Source organism: Rhinatrema bivittatum, chromosome 4 (genome assembly GCF_901001135.1).
Source record: "Rhinatrema bivittatum chromosome 4, aRhiBiv1.1, whole genome shotgun sequence".
NCBI lineage: Eukaryota > Metazoa > Chordata > Amphibia > Gymnophiona > Rhinatrematidae > Rhinatrema > Rhinatrema bivittatum.
The window spans coordinates 187,596,088-187,613,930 of NC_042618.1; the positions used below are offsets into that span (position 1 = coordinate 187,596,088).

A 17,843-nucleotide genomic window follows, 5' to 3' on the forward strand; every position below is an offset into this window, starting at 1 on the left:
CAAATACATGTCCTCACGGCTTGGAGCGGTACCGCCCAGTGCAAGTTCTATCCTCTTGTCTAGCCCCCACGAGGAAAGGTTCAATTTGTAAGCGGGTTCCAGATAATGCATGTCGGGGTAGGAAATCGTCTGATCCATGCCAAACATTCATCTGCCCTATTTTTGCATGCCCTGAAATTTTTAGATGAGTGACTTCTGGGGGACAGTCGGTCCCGTGTGTGTCCCACAGTCCTATGTGTGTCCCACAGTGTCTACAGACCGGCCAGGCGCGTGAAGAACAAAGGTTCCTTACAGCTTAGTGAGAAATTCCCCAGCTGTTTCGGGGGTTTCAAAAACATGGGCCGTATCAGGATAAGGCCCATGTTTTTGAAACCCCCGTAGTTAACCAGCGTGCCGGGAATTGCATCGAAAATGTTATTTGCTTTTGATGGAGCGTGGAGCATACCTGGGAGAAGCTTTGCCATACTTCAGACACCCGGAGGGAATAATCCTGGAACAGCCGAATTGAGTGTGTCTTGTACACCAGGTTTTGTTTTTTCCGGGACGCCTGCCAGATTTTTTGTTTGTGCTGGTAGCTGAGGAATTTTGCAATAACAAGCCACAGCCGTTGTAAATTCTCTCTTCTCGCCCCTATTCTGTGAGCACGTTCAATCGCCAGACGGCCTGCAATTCCGGGAGGCCGAGCACCTCGAGGAGCCAGGTCTCCAGTATGTCCCAAGTGCACGGTCGTCCACCGCCTCCAGGAATCCCAAAAACTGAAGGTTAGAGCGGCGCTCCCGATTTTCCAAATCATCTAATTTGTTTCTAAGGTCACTGATCAGTTTTTCTTGCTCCGCCATTTTAGTGGAACAGGCCAGCGAGTCGTCTTCTAGCAGACTGATCCGGCCTTCCGCCTGTTCTATACACAGGTGAATTTTGGTGAGAGCTGCCTTAACTTCAGTGATTTGAGAGGCGATAGTGGCTAATTTCTCATCAAGCGCTGCGTAGATGACATCCTTGATGTCTGAAAGGGTGGCTGCAGTACCAGGATTTCCTTTCGCAGGTTCAGTGCCAGGCACCATTTTAGGGTCAGGGTCGCGTGATTTCTCTTTTTCCTTCTTACCTCCTTTTGATGACATTACTGGGGAGGTCCGCTGCATATAATATACTATGGACATATGCTCTAACGTTTCCCAAAGAAAGTTGAACCGTATCCCAGTGAGGTAAGAAGGATTGCAGGTGATGAGCGGAGCCGTCCCTCAGAGCCTAAGCAATTCCCTCTTGCCTGGTTCATCACATCACGTGACTCCATGGTTTCTCTATTTTGGGTTTCCAGTTTAGGAGAAATTATTATTTTGATAAATGTCTGCCTATGAGTTGCTCTGTTTCCTGTGTGTAATTTGAAATGTTTAGTACATTTGTACTTTGGGTAACTACATAGATGTGATAACATTGTTCATTATTGAGACGATTTTCTTTTTGTTGGACCTCAGTCTTTGGGTGTTTGTCAGGGCAATATGGCCAGTTTCTTCACTGTGTTGCAGCAGTTTGGTATTCCAATTGCTAAGGAGAAGACAGTAGGGATGTGCTTGAATGAATGCGCAATCCGCAACTAATAGGTCCCTATTCGTTGCATTCGTGGGTCCGCGAAATGCATGGCGAACCCCCATGAATGCAACATATCATTAGTTTTATTCTTTTGGTTTGTGCCATTTGAAATAGAAGGCCATGTGAGAGTAGGGGCGGATAGGCCTATCTGAGGATCGGGCTTCCCCCGGTAGGCCGGATTAGTGGATCACGTGGCCTTCTCTGCTGTGGGCCATTGAGGGCGCCTGGCCAAAGAAATGAAGAGACCAGGCCGGCGGGGCCGAAGAAAGAAGATGGCCACTGCCAGCCACCACCACCAGATAAATGAAGATGGCCACTGCCAGCCGCCGCTGGAGAAGTGAAGACCAGTGCAGTCAGCCACCGATGGAGAGCAGGCCGGCGGGGCCAAAGAAAACAAGATTGGCACGGCTAGCCGCCGCCCGAGACCAGGCCAAATAAAGAAGATGGCCACTGCCAGCCGCCAGCAGAGAAATGAAGACTGGCGCAGCCAGCCGCCGATGGAGACAAGCTGCTCAGCTGGGGCCTTTGTGTTTATATGTATTTGAGATCAGAAGGGTGCTTCTGTGTATGTGTATGTGAGAAAGGAATGGTGCTTCTGTGTGTGAGACAGGGAAGGTGCTTCATGTATGTGAGATAGGGAGGGTGCTTCTGTATGTGTGTGGTGTATATGTGAGTCAGGGAGGGTGCTTGTGTGTGTCAATGTGTGTGTGCGAGAGAGAGATGGAGCATGTTTTTGGCTGGCTTGTGGCTGTGAGAGAGGGCATGTGTGTGATTGAGCTTGTTTGTAAGTGAGATAGAACATGTGTGTGATTGAGAGCTTGTGTGTAAGTGAAATAGAGAGAGCATGTGTGTGATTGAAAGCCTGTGTGTAAGAAAGAGAGAGCGAGAGCATTGTGTGATTGAGAGAGACTGGCCAGAGAGGTGAAGTGTATGTGTGAGAAAGACTGATCAGGGAGATGACTGGTGTGTGTGTGTGTGTGAGAGAGAGAGAGAGACTGGTTGGGGAGATGACTGGTGTGCGAGAGACAGAAACTGGTCCTGAGGGTGTGACTGGTGTGTGTGTGTGTGAGAGAGACAGAAGAGACTGGTTGTGGTCCCTAAGGAAGAGGACAGTGAGGATAGCTTCAGCAGCTACTGCTGCTTCTGGTGTGGCCTGCAAGGGAAAAGAGTAGGAGAACTGCTGGAGAGGGTAAGTAAAGGTGGCTTTTTAAGTTCATTTTTCTTGATTGACTGCCATTTTAATTATTGGGTAGTATGTGATGTGTCTGCTGTTTGAAATATTTTATTGGTGTTTGGTAAAGCTTTCAAAATTTGCATGAGTCTTTAATTATTGGATATTCTATTCATCAACTGTTTTGAAATTATTTTATTAGTATGATTTTACTATTATGAATAATGATTTATATATCTTGATTTTATTGATTGTTTCATAAGGAATGGTGAAACTTTTGTTTTTCCATTGTTGCACTGTATAGAGTCTGGCGTGATGCGTTTTACAGTTCAGTTGTTGTCTGCACATTTCTATTTATACTTTATGTGGCTTTATTCTGTATTTGGTGAGGGTTTGTGTTCTGCATGCAAAGACTGAGATGAAGCATTCTTTTAATATGTGGTTTCTCTGTAGGGTTCTGTAGTGGCTTTAGCTTGGCCTGTTCTGTTTTCCTGATAGGAGGTGTATTGATATTTTAGATTCTGATGTAATATTTGTGGTATTCTTTTTCATAGGTAGGGTTGTTATTCTTTGAGTGTTGGCAGGTAGTACTGTGTTGATACAGGAGGACCATGCCGAAATATATCATAATAGGTATGATGCCATATGAATTCCAAGATGCACAACAGTGCATGAAATTATCACAATAATGTATATATTAATTTTACCTCAGAATGTCACTTTTCATGTAAAACATGTGTTAAATGCATAATTTAAAATTGTGTATGGGGAGGTGGGGATAGGGCGCCAGGCTGTAAGGTTTGCCTAGGGTGCCTAATACCCTTGCACCGGCCCTGTGCACAGCTCCACCCCACCCAGGCATAATTCATCATGTTTCACGTCCTAGCACGCATTTTAGACTCCTTGGTCCGTGTTTCAAGACGGGTTGGGTGGACAGTACGCCCCGGTTGACAGTCGCGCTGCATGCTGAGCCTCGTCTTGTCTCCTTGTCTTTCCCCTATCAACACCACAACAACCTGACTACCTCTGCTCTGCCAGCCTGTGTTGTCCCTATCAAAACCACAGCGACCAGACTACCTCAGCTCTGCCAGCCTGTCTTGCCCCTATCAACTTTCTGCCACTCTGCTTGCTGCCATACACCAGATGACTCACTCAGCACCTTGTGGTGTTCTTGCCACTATCATAGTTCCTCTCAGTGTGTTGGTGCTAGTCTTTCTGCTTGCTATGTTCCCCCTTCATTGTGCTGTAGGATGTTGATGCCACTTGCTTGCCACTTTGCCTGTCATGTTGCCTTCGAGGGTTCATGCAACTGTTATCGGTGCTCCCTTTTGAAGCTGTGCTATGTTTTTGACACTCTCGCTGCTGCTTTGCACCTCTGTTAAAGCACTCTTGCCACTCCTGGTACCCCTTTGCCCCTTTACAGTGCCTTAGGCTATTCATGCCACTTTGGTGCCACTTTGCCACAGTCTAAGTACCTTGGAGCTCTTTTCTCGTTCTGATGATTGCTCCCCAGAAGTTTCATCAGAATTGATAAGAAAACCCCAATTCTGCAGCCAAAAATAGGCTGCAAATACTTCCCCCATTGACTTTAATGGGAAAACGGAAAACGAATAAAACGAATTGGTTTTTCCCCATGAAATGAATGCAACAAATTTGGGTCCTGGTGAAACGAATATGAATCGAAACTAATTTTTTCCTTCTGCACATCCCTAGAAAACAGAGGGACCGATTATGAAACTAGTTTTTCTTGGCATTGAATTGGATTCTATTGCTATGATGTCTTGCTTGCCAATGGATAAACTGTCTAAGATGAAGGGTTTGGTTGTTGGTGCTTTGTCTGCTAGGAAGCTTACTTTGCATCAGATGTAGTCCTTAGTTGGCAGTCTGAAGATGCCTATGTGTCACATTTTATTGCAGCAGCTGTCTTTGGCTATGGCTCATGTTAGTAAACATCATTATCATGTAAGGATTTCTCATCATATTTGGGAGGATTTGCAAGTTTGGTTCAGTTTTCTGGAAACAGTTAATGGGGGTCATGGTGTAGCAGGAGCAGTCATTGCCCAATTGCTATTTGGAACTGTTTTTGGATGTGGCTGGGGGCATTGGTTTTGGTTTTTACCACCAGGGGGCTTGGTGTGCGGCGTCTTGTCTGGAGTCCTAGGTATCTGTGGATACAACTAGGAATATTACCTTTTTAGAATTGTTTCCTATTGTAGTGGCACTGGTCATTCGGGGTGATAGATAGTATTCTGGTGTGACAACTTGGGGGTCATGCAGGTGATTAATAGGCAGTCTGCTCGCTGTGTTTTAATCGTGGACTTGTTGCAGGAGTTTGTACTGCAGTGTTTGCAGCTGAACCTGTCTGTGTGGGCATGTCATGTTCCTGGTATTGATAATTCTATCACAGATTTTCTCTTGTTCTAAGTGGGCAGTGTTCCAGAGGCTGGCACCGGGAGTGGATCTGTTGGGAGTGGCAGTACCCAATTTCCTTTGGAGATTCAGTGTCCGAAAACCTGGATCATGCTGTGATCACATTAGCCCCTTCCTATTGGGCACCTCCACAGTAGCAGTGGTGGTGCTGCTGGATGCCTATCGGCTGGGTAGCCTAGGGTGGGCATCTTGCTGGGGATGTGGCAAATGCTCACGGGGTAATGATTTAGGTGTTGATGTTGTTACACTCAGGTATATACATCTCTATAATTCTATTTTAATAAAAGTGTGGCTAATTCTGATTCCAACATTTGTTTGTTGATTTGGTTGAACGGGTAAATTATGATAATTTGCATGCTTGTTTGGAAAATGCCTGAGGCCCATTGCGTGGCAAGTGACATCAGATAATTGGAAGCACTTTGATGCACGTCTTTGATACCTTGTTCATTGATTAAACTGTTTTAAATAGTATTTTCATTATTAGCATTAAGGATATTGCATCTCTTTACAACCCAGCCATTGCAGCAACAGTCTTCCCCAGTGCTTCCTTCAGAAGGCAGTACATGTGAACCATGAATCCCATTTGCAGGTGTCACTGCTCTGCAGTATTGGCAGTATCCTCAGTCCCAATAGGCCCATAGAACAGAAGCCAAGTCTGGGAGAACTTAAACCCAAATCTCCCACAAAGCTCTGCCACCTGAACCATTGAGCTGGCCCATCACATTTGAATATTATAGTGAAAATATATTTAATATGTTTTCAAGTATGCTAATGAAATTCCAGGAATGCTTTTGCAAAACAAAGAAAATAATAGCTACTTATAGAGATTTATCATTTTAACGTTACTTATTCAACCCACAGTTATATTTTATTTAAATATTCTTTCATCCTTATTTTTTTCAAATCAAGGCCTTGTTTTGAAAGATATTTTTCCATAGTTCCGGAACAGAATTAATGTTTCAGTTTGTTCTCCTTTCCAAGGCTGCTCTCCTTTTTTGCTGGTTTGACTGATTATGGAGTCATTGCTTATGTCTGTGTCCTGTAATAGGGAGGAGAAACCAGCGCTTTCTGGTGCTGCTTCAAATGCTTGGTGTGTTATTTAGTTCCCCAGGGAAGGATGTCATTTGCACACAGCAAAGGCAACTCTAGCTGGAGACTCGCTCATTCGCAAAAGAGTCTTCCTGTCCAATCCAGTGCTCCCTGCGGATCCAGCTTGTTTAATATAATTGTCAGAACAGGTGTGGGGAAATAAGGGAAGATTTTCTGTATGTGCAAAAATGCCATTTTGTGAATTTTCCAAGCTTTACTGCAAAATCTGAAGTCACATATTGCTAATTTCTCTCTTGCATGAATTGACTCTCACATGATTGATACATAAAGCAATTAATTCAGAGGTAAGCGGTGGCATTAATAACATCTGCTTGGTATGATTTATAAAAGCAGACAGAAGAGAAGCAGCACAACAACATAGTAATTAAATTTATAATTGTTATTTTAATGTTTAATTTGTTGTACACTGCTTTGAATCGTCTGTTTAGCCTTGCAAGTGGGATAAAAAGCTTATAAATAAATAAAATATTTAAAAACACTTAAGTTTGGAATGACATTTCCTCAGAGGAATTGATGTTCTGCCTTCACAGGCTAAATATTTCCAGTCTTGTGGGACCTGTGCATTTTCTAGTATCTACAATTATTTGTTCTAATCAAAATAAGATGCACACAGCTTACCATAATGGTTGGTAAAATTCTAAATGAAAATGACTTTGTAACTAGTATTGATAGGCACAGTGGTTTCCTCACCCATTACCAGACAGAGTCCTCCTGTGGTTGTACAAGGCAACTGTTTACCTTCCTCAGCCCTTTGCAAACACATCTGCCTCATCTTTTTACTTTGCAACTTTATAGTTTTAAAAATTACCAGCGATATAATGCAAGTTGTATTTTATGTGTACAACATCATCCTTAACTTATTCTTAGGGACCTTCATTTTCAATTTTGACATGATTTTTCCAGGGAATCTGCATTTGTTACAAGAACAAAACTAGGAGAAAATTGGTGGATAAATGACATTTTTCCAGGTAAATATCTGTTTATTTTGGTTGACAGAAGTCAAGACATTAAAAAATTTGGCTTTAACTAAAATAAATAGACCAGTATGCTGCACAAGAAACAAGTTGTTTATTTTTTATTATTTGCAGACATAGGATCAAAAACTCTCTGTACAACATTTGTTGGATCTATGGTGCAATGCCACAGACTCTTGTGTACAAAGAGTTTTTGATCCTGTGTCTGCAAATAAGTTGTTTTTAGATCTTCAGCAAGAATTTATATATGTGATCTTTGTGCCAACAGAAGCAATTTTGCCCAATGATTGAATAACATGAATAAAAGACTTAGCTGAAGAATTATATGGACAAAGTGCTATGAACTGAATTATATCCACAATTCTTGCGATTGCATATTTACCGGTCATAAGCCTGTTTAACAACTTGCCTTGTTCTTTCTGATTTGGTGTACCAGCTATCCGAATTTTCTTAAATTTATGTTTTCTTATCATCTTGCTAGACCATTCCAGATTAGTGAGTTGATTTTGCCTGTCAGCTAACTGATGGAGACACAGGATGCACCCTTTTTCCATGATGTCATCATTGGTTTTAAGGGAGGTACATACTGGACACTTGCCAGGAATCTCTGTCTCCAGCAGTTGGTGGCAGCAGCTCTCCGCAGAGAGGGTATTATGATGCATTTGTACCTGGACCATTGGTTCATCAGGGAAACATTATTTTGAGAGAACTAGTTGACATCGGTCAAGGTTGTCCAGCTCCTGGAACAAGCTGGGTAGGTGGTAAACTGCAAAAAGAGCAGCTTGACCCCCTCTTAATCCCTAGAATTTTTAGGAGCCCAATTCGATACAGCAAATGGATGTGTCTTTCTGACCCAGAAAAGGTAGACAAGTTGATTTTACGCATGCGAACCTTTCAGTCTCTGAATGACCAAGGCATGGGATTACCTCCAGCTCCTGGGCTTTATGGTGGTCACCCTAAACCTGCTGCCATGGGCTTGGACTCACATGTGTCCATTGCAGTTGTCCGTGTTGATTCAACGAATACCCATGTTCCAGAGTTACAAGTAGTAACTGTCATACCACTGCCAGTAAAGGACATCCTGAAATGGTGGGCGATGCTCTCAAACCTCTGAAGGGAATGGATTTAGAATCTCCCAGTTGGAACATAGTAACCTCAGATGTGAGTGGATTGGGTTGGGAAGTCCATTGCCGTGGTCAAGTGGCCCAAGGCTTCTTGTCCAATGCGAAGGTGTCCTGGCCTATGAACAAGCTATTAGATTAGTTCTAATACAATTCTTTCCACCAATAAAGGGAATAGTAGTCTGAGTTCTGTTGGATAATGCCATGGCAGTAGAACATGTGAACAAGCAAGAGGGCACCCAGAACCCCATAGTGGCACAAGAAGCAAGTCTGTTATTCCATTGGATGGAGAAGAACTTACTTCATCAGTGGCCCATGTTGTAGGGACTGAGAATGTCCAAGCAAAAACAGATTGAATCCTGGGGAATGGGAATTCAGCCAGGAGGACTTTCAGTTAATGTTAAATCAGTGAGGCTGTCCATTCATGAATTTAACGGCAATCTGTAGAAATACGAAGGCCACCAAGTTCTTCAGCCATTGGAAGGAAGTGGGCTCCATGGGTTGGGTGCACGATCCTGCTTTGGCTGAGGGGCAGACTCCTGTATGTATTCCTATTCTGGCCATTAATAGGCAGGATATTAAAGAGGATAGAGAACCCCTCTCCGTGGTGGACCTAGTGCTCTGGATTGACCAAGAAGGCCTTGGTATACAAATGTGGGAAGACTACTGGCAAGAAGCCCCTTCTGGCTGTGCAATGGCCATGGTCTGCTGATGTGGGGCCTGGTACCAATGTAAGATACAACTCAATTCTCATGGCCTGGCCCTTGAGAAGGTTTACTGGCATAAGAAGAAATATTCTCCCATAGTTGTTTCAACCATGTTAAAGGTCTGCAAAAATTCTACTTCTTGGAATATATTCAAGTTTGGTGCCTCTTTAAAAGCTTTTGTGAGGAGTTCAGTTCCCCCTGGAGGCAAGTATTGCAGCTATTTTGGCCTTCTTTCAGAGAGGCCTTGATAAGGTGCTAGCACTTAATTTTCTAAAGGTTTAGGTTACGATTATTGCCTGCTAATGTGGCCGGGTGAAAGGGACCTTGGAAGCCATACATCCAGATATAGTCTGCTTACTTCGGGGCATTAAATTACTCTGGCCCCCTTTCAGGCCTCTGGTTCCCCAGTGGGACCTCAATCTAGTCCTCAAGGCTCTGGTGCGTCCAACCCTTTGAACCACTGAAACTGGCTTCTCTAAAGGACCTTTTCTTAGAAACAGTCTTTTTGGTGGCTGGCTGTACCACCAGACATATTTAGGAACTGCAGGACCTGTCGTGCAGGGATTTCTGCCTAGTCTATTCCTCTGATTCACTTAGCTTTCAACTAGTTCCATTTTTTCTACTGAAAGTGATCTCACTTTTCCATTTTAAATTAGTCTGTTTTGCTTCCAGCCTTTCAGGACAACAAAGGTTGAAGAAAAGACAGCATGCTAAATTTCTAGGATGCCAAGTACATCCTAAGTTATTTGAAAGTGATGAACCCCTTTTGGAAAATGCACAAGCTATTCATGCTGTTTGGAGGGTCTTGCAAGGCTGAGGCAGTTTCTAAGGCTGAGGCAGTTTCCAAAGCTACCTTGGCAAGATGGATTAAGAAGACAATTGCATCTGAATATTGAAGGGACAACAAACATCAGAAATGCTCCATGCTCATTCCATGAGGGCCCAGACATCATCAAAGCCTACCAAAACACCCAATGACTCTCAGACATTACTTCCCTTCTATCGGAACTATGCAAACATGTGGAACCAATGCAAGCACGTAATAGAACACATAATTGGACCTGTATAGTATGACATCCGAACTACGTCTATAAAGCCTACAATATCTATGCTAACAATCACATTAATCTTTTGGACACCCTGTTAAACATCAAAACTTTGTAAACCGTTGTGATGGCGATACCGAACGACGGTATATAAAACTTGATAACTAAATAAATCATGGGCAGAATTATTTGCGGTGGCCCCAGAGGAGATCTATAAGGCAGTTGCTTGGTCTTCCTTGCATTCTTTTGTTAAATATTATTGGCTGGATCTGCAAACCAAGGCTGATGGTGCATTTGAGGCAGGTGTTCTCAGAGCGGCCTTATCATCTTCCCCCACCCTGATTAGTTTTAGCTTGGATACTTGCACTAATCTGGACTGATCTAGGAGGATGATAAGGAAGGAGAATTGAATCATACCTGTTAATTTCTTTTCCTTGAGGTTTGCTAGACCAGTCCATGACCCTCCTGGAAATGCAGAGGCTGCATATATGGATCTTTTCTTTCTCTTCCTAATCAAAGATGGCTCAGGAAGGCATAATGCTTACATTTTCCTTACCTCTTTGCTCCTCCTTAGGGGCTGCTGTCAGGGACTCTCCCTCTTTGTTTATGATGTGGGGGATATTTTTTACTCCATTGCTTTGACAGGTTACTAGCAAGTGCCTACTCTGCAATGAGTGATGTTATGGAAAAAGGGTGTGTGCTGTTTTCACCAGCTGATATGCAGAGTAAACGCACTAGTCCTGGACTGGTTTAGCAAGACACAAGGGAAGGAAATTAACAGGTATGATTCCATTTTTTTTAAAATTATGTATTGTGATGACTGTTGACTGATGCAGGCATTATTCTCAAAAAATGGCCATTTCAGCTCTTATGTTTTTGATATGTGGGCCTTATATTTTAATATATTATTTAATGTTTTACCTCTTGTTTACATATTTATATATTATTTATTTAATGCACAGCATACTTGTCTATTTATTGTTGTTCATTACCACTAGCATTTACCATTTTATTCGTTTGCAGTTTTGCACCTCTTTCTGTATATCATCAGGGCTATAACTGTGTAATTATTTATATTCAATGCTAGGTATACTGGCAATCCTCTACAATAAGTGTTATAATGTTTGATATGAAACTATTATAATATCATGTATTGCCTTCAAAGTATCCAGCATTCCTTAAACAGAAATACAGTAGATATAGTACAGCATTTCAGTGTGACTGGTTAAAAGTCAAGGACAATTGGAAAGAAAATGAGATCTGAATAGGAAAGGAGAAGCAGGTCAGCCTAAGCTATCAGGGCAGAGGAGTCAAGGCTTTAAGGTTGATGGGTGAAGTGTAACACAGGCATGAATGAACAACATAAGGTGGAGTAGAGAGAAGACAAAAGACAGATGCAAGATCAGAGTTGTAGAGAGATACTAGGTAGTTTTGATGTGAATTCCAAGAGACAGGAATCTAGTGAAGATTTCTGAGGATATACAAAATTGCTTTAATGGTTATATACAAATAAAAGTCAATAAGAAAGGTATCACCTACAATGTTATTTATTGGATTAACTTAATATATTTGTGACTAGCTTTCTGAGCTATGCTTCTATCCTCAGTCAGTACAGAATAAGTAGGGTCCTTCCTTATCAGTTTAAACTCATATTCACTCTCATTTCAAAAAACACAGTTGTAAGCCTGTGATGCTTTTCAGCAATTCCTCCCCCAGAAGACCTACAGTAGGGAATACCCAGGAACTGGGCTCCGACTGTATATGCAGCAAAAGAAATGGAAGCAGCATGCACGTGCCTGCTGCAGCTAACCACATGCATGCACCACAGGAGGAAGAAGTCGCTGGTAGAGGAGAGACTGGACCCACTCTCAAAGTCACTGTGACTGCTAGAGCTGCGCTGGAAGAAAGAGTCCAGAGCTGTTGCTGCCACTACAGTCACTGAAAAAGAAGGCCAGAGTCCTGTTAGAGAGGAAGGCCAGAGCTGTATTCTGCTGGAAGAAGACAGAAGGGGAAACTGGGAGAGATGAAGATGAGATGCAGGGGGAGAGGGAAGGGAGAGGTAAGAAGGAGAGACGAGAGATGTTGGGAGGGAAGGGTAAAGGTGGGAAAAAAGAAGAGAGATGCTCGGAAGTGGATTTATACCCCGTCTGTCCTTAGGCATGTGGACTGTCATCTTCCTGTCTGCCCCTAAAACAGCTGAGTGTTGCAGCTGACCTAAAACAAGTGACACAAATAGCAGAGCAGCTGCCCATAAGTACTTGTCTACTCTTCCTATTGGTAAATACCCCCCTAGAGATGCTGGAAGAGGAGAAGGATTGACAGCAGATGGGACAGTGGAAGGAGAGAGAGGGAAAGAAAAGGAGAGATGCTGGAAAAAAACTTTTCATCTAGCTCTATCAAAGATTTGGAAAGTTATGTGGCCTTTTAAATAAAAAATGTTGGAATTCCTGCTCTACGGATCCTAATCTGTTTAAAGTATACTTGTGCAAGGTGAACATGGAAGTCAAACCTGAGGCTCTAGGTTTCATAGTTCTGTGCTCAAAAATGAACCCAAAGAATATCCAGCCAAAGCAAGTTATCCTACATAAGCTTCAGGCTATGGCTGCTGAGCACAAATCTTGAACAGCTGTAAAGCTTTTCCTGAAAAACATTAGACCTAACATTAAATCAGACTTCTCATATGCCAGTGGTGCCCCTTTCTAATAAACCCAAACTGTATTTCCCCATGTAAACTGGGCACAGTATTTTTGTATCCCCTATTCTTTACATTCCACTCCTGACAGACTGCCCGGGCACCCTTACCAACACTTACTGCAGGTAGGAGCTGCCATAGTAGCGGAAACCATGTTTCTTCCCTTCCAGGAATGGACAAGGAAGTCATATCCGTGCTACGCCTGACCCTAGCCAACTAAGTTTACTGCTCACAGCACTAAAAAATAAACAACAAAGAGGATATAGTGTATATTATTTAAGTAGTGCTATACACCAGTGGTTCTCAACCTTTTTTTGGCCGGGACACACCTGTCAGATGATTCTCACATGCGTGACACTGAACATGTGACCATCACAGGGTTAAATGTAAACATGCACTCTGCATCCATAGGAATCCCCTCAACCCCCAGCAATGAGTGCAGAGCAGATCTGGGGCATTACCCTGTACAACTCACCATACAAAAAAGATATTCTGGTTCTGATGACATCCCAGTAAAAGCAAAACAAACTCCTTTTACTACCAGGCAAAATAGCCTTCCTTATGAAAAGACACTAATTTACCACTAATGCATATCCTATTGAGAAAACACAACAAATAAGATTGATACAAATGCCTACATGCTAGTAAAATTCTGACCTTCACCAAGTACAGAAAAACCACAAATTATAAATATGGAGACAGAAACTGGAATGGAAAACCAAAAAAGAAACTCTGCATGCAGTGCGAACCTGGAGAAATGGAAAGAGAAATATAGCACCTAACAGACTCTCGGGATTTGTAATAATGCACACAAACTAACCCGCACAAAGTTACACCTGTATTATGGAACACACTCAACAGTAACAATCCTGTCTAAGAAATACAACTATTAAACCAGGCCCTAAACACTAATACATTTCCTATTAGGAAAACAGAATAAGCCAAGCTGCTATAGAGCCCCACACAGAAATAATTGTAAAGCTATACTAAAAATGTTACAAAACAGCTGCTGAACAGAATAATATCCAACAATTAAAAACTCATAAAAATTATTAAAACGTGTCCAAATATCAATAAAATATTTCAAAACAGCAGACATCGCATAATACCCAATAATTAAAATGGCAGTCAATCAAGAAAAATAAATTTAAAAAGCCACCTTTACTTACCCTCTCCAGCAACTCTCCTATTCCTTTCCCTTCCAGGCCAATAGCACTCACCAGAAGCAGCAAGGGCTGCTGAAGCTCTGTCCTCACAGTCCTCTTCCTTAGCGCCCACAACCAGTCTCTCTCTCTCTCACACACACACACACAATTAGACCCCACAACCAGTCTCAGTCTCTCTCACACCAGTCATCTTCCTGACCAATCTCTCTCTCTCACACAGAAACACATCACCTTTCTGACCAGTCTCTCTCTCAGTCACACTCATGGTCTCTTATATACAAGCTTTCAATCACACACAAATGCTCTTGCACCCATTCACACCAGCTCTCACCCAAGCACTCATTCACACCCACAGACACAAGCTCTCACCCAAGCACCCATTCACACAAGCTCTCACCCAGGCACTCATTCACACAAGCTCTCACCCAGGCACTCATTCACAGACACAAGTTCTTACCCAAGCACCCATTCACACCCACAGACACAAGCTCTCACCCAAGCACCCATTCACACCCACAGACACAAGCTCTCATCCAGGCACCCATTCACACAAGCTCTCACCCAGGCACTCATTCACACAAGCTCTCACCCAGGCACTCATTCACACACAGACACAGCAGCTCTCACCAAAAACGTATTCTTCCTTCACTGCAGGGATGGGCTCCAGTTCCGCCACGGCTTTACTCCGGCAGGCCTTCTTTTTTCACCACCACGGGAATGGACTCCCATGGTGGCCTCGGTCGGGTTTCCTCTTCGCCACCACGGGGATGGGCTCCCGTGGTGGCCTTGGTCGGGGTTCCTCTTCGCCACCACGGGGATGGGCTCCCGTGGTGGCCTTGGTCGGGGTTCCTCTTTGCCGTCATGGGCTGTGGTGACCTTGCTTGGTCAGGGGTCGGGTTTCCTCTTCGCCGCCACGGGCTGTGGTGGCCTTCCTTGGTCGAGGTCAGGTTTCCTCTTCGCCGCCACAGGAATAGGCTCCCGGAGCGGCCTTGCTTCGTTGGAGTTCAACACTTCTATTCTTCCCAACCCACCCCCGGGCTTTCTGATGCCTGTCTCACCGGCCAATCAAAGGCTTCCTCCCTTCTTCCTACTCCCTACTCCCACTGGCAGGTAGAAGGGAGGAGGCTTCCGATTGGCCTGCACGGGGAAAGGCAGAATGAAGGAGACTTCCCATTGGGCAGTGGGGTTAGGAAGAAAGGAAGCTTCCAATTGGCCCGTGGGGGCTGGAAAAAGGGAGAAGGAAAGTACAATGGGGCAGTGGGACACCGAGAGACATGACACACCGGTTGAGAAGCACTGCTATACACTATGTTCGCTTTGTTGAAGTGATCCACTATTAGAACTACAGATTGACAACAGATCGTGGCCAAGAGCTCTCATCAGTGCTCCCACCACAGGCCCGGCAAAAAAACCCAACCCAGGCCTCATTCATAGTATCAGTTATATGTCCATGGAAGTCATAAACGTGCTGTATCTGTTATCGCGATGAACCATCACCAGTGTTGCCAGATTTTAAATGGGGTTTGTAGCCCAAAGTAAGACATGTTATAGCCCAAAACTAGCCCAACTAACTAGAGAAAAGGGAAGTCTCAAGCACAAAAGTAGCCCAATCTTCAGAGGACCAAATAAAGTTAATATAAATGGTATTTTCAATCATTATTTTATTTCTGATGTATTAAAACATACAAACTTGCATACTTACAGTGTGTTAACAGTAGATATCAAAACTGCCTAAATATAATAAATATTGAAACCCATCCCTCACTACATTATATACAGAAGGGCATTCCAGTATCACTCTTGGTCCAATTGGGAATAGTTCTCACTTTGAAAAGTCTATTGTGACTCCTGATAAATCAAGATGCCTCCTCAGCAACTACAATCTACCAAAGTTTTGAGAAAGGGCAGAAGTGAGAGAGACAGGGAAGGAGGGTGAGAGAAGGCAATAAAAAAAGCAACAATAGGGTGTTATCGAACCCCCGCCAAGGGGGAGGAGTTAGCAATCTGATGTCGATCACCCCACCAAGGCAATCTGTTATCGATCAGCTCCTCCAGAGGGGAGGAGTTAGCAATCTGTTCAATGATGCTCCCCCAAGGGGAGGAGCTAGCAATTTGTAATACTCCATAGGCAGAGTTAATGATCTGTTGTGGGTTGGCTCCCACAGAGTGGCAGTCTGTATGATATTGCACAGCAGTGTAAGGAATAAACACTTAATGTAAATTGGTGAATCCTTGGGCCGATGGCAGATGACAGCGCCCTCAGGAGGATATCCTGAGAGGGACCACCGGCTAGGCTGGAGTATGGAGACAAACTCAGATAGTTCTTTATTAGACAGGAAGTAGAACCACCAGAGGTGGCAGTAGTGAGCTGATGTGCCCGGCAGGGCTGAAGTCCCTCAGATACTGGAATTGCGATCTCTGGATTGCTGAGCTGTAGAGAGAGACTATAGGTAGTGAGTAGACAGGGTATGCTGGATACATAACCAGTAGTAGATGATAAACTCACAATTGTAGATATCTGTAATGGCTTCTATGCAACAGAGAGTCTTCAGTATATTCAGGAACAGGAGCCATGGGCGAGTACTGGTTCCTATATGCAGTCTGGTAAAGAACTCATAACATCTGTGTATGAGATGGCTTCTAGAATAGAAGAGAGTCTTTGGAGAGATTTAGGAACATAGGCCCTCGTGGAGCGAGTGCCGGTTCTTATCTGCAATCTGTAATAGTAATCCACAAGATATAGGTATATGATAGCTTCTGAAATAGAAGAGAGTATTTGAAGGGTTTTAGGAAGATGGGCTCTCGTGGAGCGAGTACCGGTTCCTATCTGCAATAATAACTCACGATCTCCGTACCTGCGATAACGTCTTAGACAGAAGAGAGTCTTTGGATATTAGGAACATAGGCCCTTGTAGAGCGAGTACCGGTTCCTATCTGTAATAGAACTCAGTGTTCACGTCTGCAATCGCTTCCAGGCAGTAAGGAGTCTTCTGAGCATTCAGGGACGTAGGCCCTCGAGGAGCGAGTACCAGATCCCGTCTTAGCAATCTGAAATCAAGAAGAGAGAGCAGGGCCCCCGAGGAGCGGGTACCCTTGGGTTAGTTTGCCTTGAGTGCAAGTAGTCTTGGACAGCCGAAGCTAGTCCAACGTAGTCCCTTGCTAACTCGATTCGTAGTTGCAAGCAAAGACCTTTTAAGTTGGAAGCGGATGACATCACTATGGGGGGACGCTCCTGAGGTTCGCACCCTTGCCGGTACAAATTTTGGAGCGCGCCCTTATGTCATCAAGAACATGGCGGATCCGCAGCGTCAGGCCAGCCCAGGGATTCCAGGGAGAAGCGGCAAGGAGAAGCCGCGGTAGCATCTGTCCGTCAGACCCGAAGGGGGTCGCCACTAAGGTAGAGAGGGTGGAGCGAGGGCGAGAACAGGCACGAACGCAACATAGGGATTATACATCCCCAACATAAAACCTCTATCAATATCCTTTCCCTCTGCACAACGTGCCCAACAGCGTCTGCATCTCACCCCCTACTCCCCTTCAGGCCCTGCACTATCAGGTGTGCATTCCATGCGGTTGCACGGGATGGCAGCCCTTGGGGGGGGGGGGGGCAGCACATTGTAGAGTCGGCATCGGCCTGGTGTAGAGCCTACAGGCAGTGGTTAGTACCTGCAGTCCAGTGGATCCTATTGCAATCATGCGCCAGCACAGGAAGATTAAAAGGGTGCTTGGATGCAGCATCTGGAACTGATGTTGTCTGAAGAATAGCACAGAATGATAGGCCATGAGCATGAAGTCCAACCGATTTAAGCTGCTCCCGCATAAGCAGCAAACGCTGACCT

At 44.1% G+C, this 17,843-nt stretch overlaps 1 long non-coding RNA gene across 1 annotated transcript; it reads left to right on the top strand.

Annotated features, from left to right (window-relative positions):
• Nucleotides 1–504: 504 nt before the first annotated feature.
• LOC115090385 lies at nt 505–12,217 on the top strand. The gene is made up of 3 exons (XR_003856390.1): nt 505–761; nt 7,202–7,266; nt 11,848–12,217. It is a non-coding gene; the product is annotated as an uncharacterized LOC115090385 (long non-coding RNA).
• Nucleotides 12,218–17,843: the final 5,626 nt, after the last annotated feature.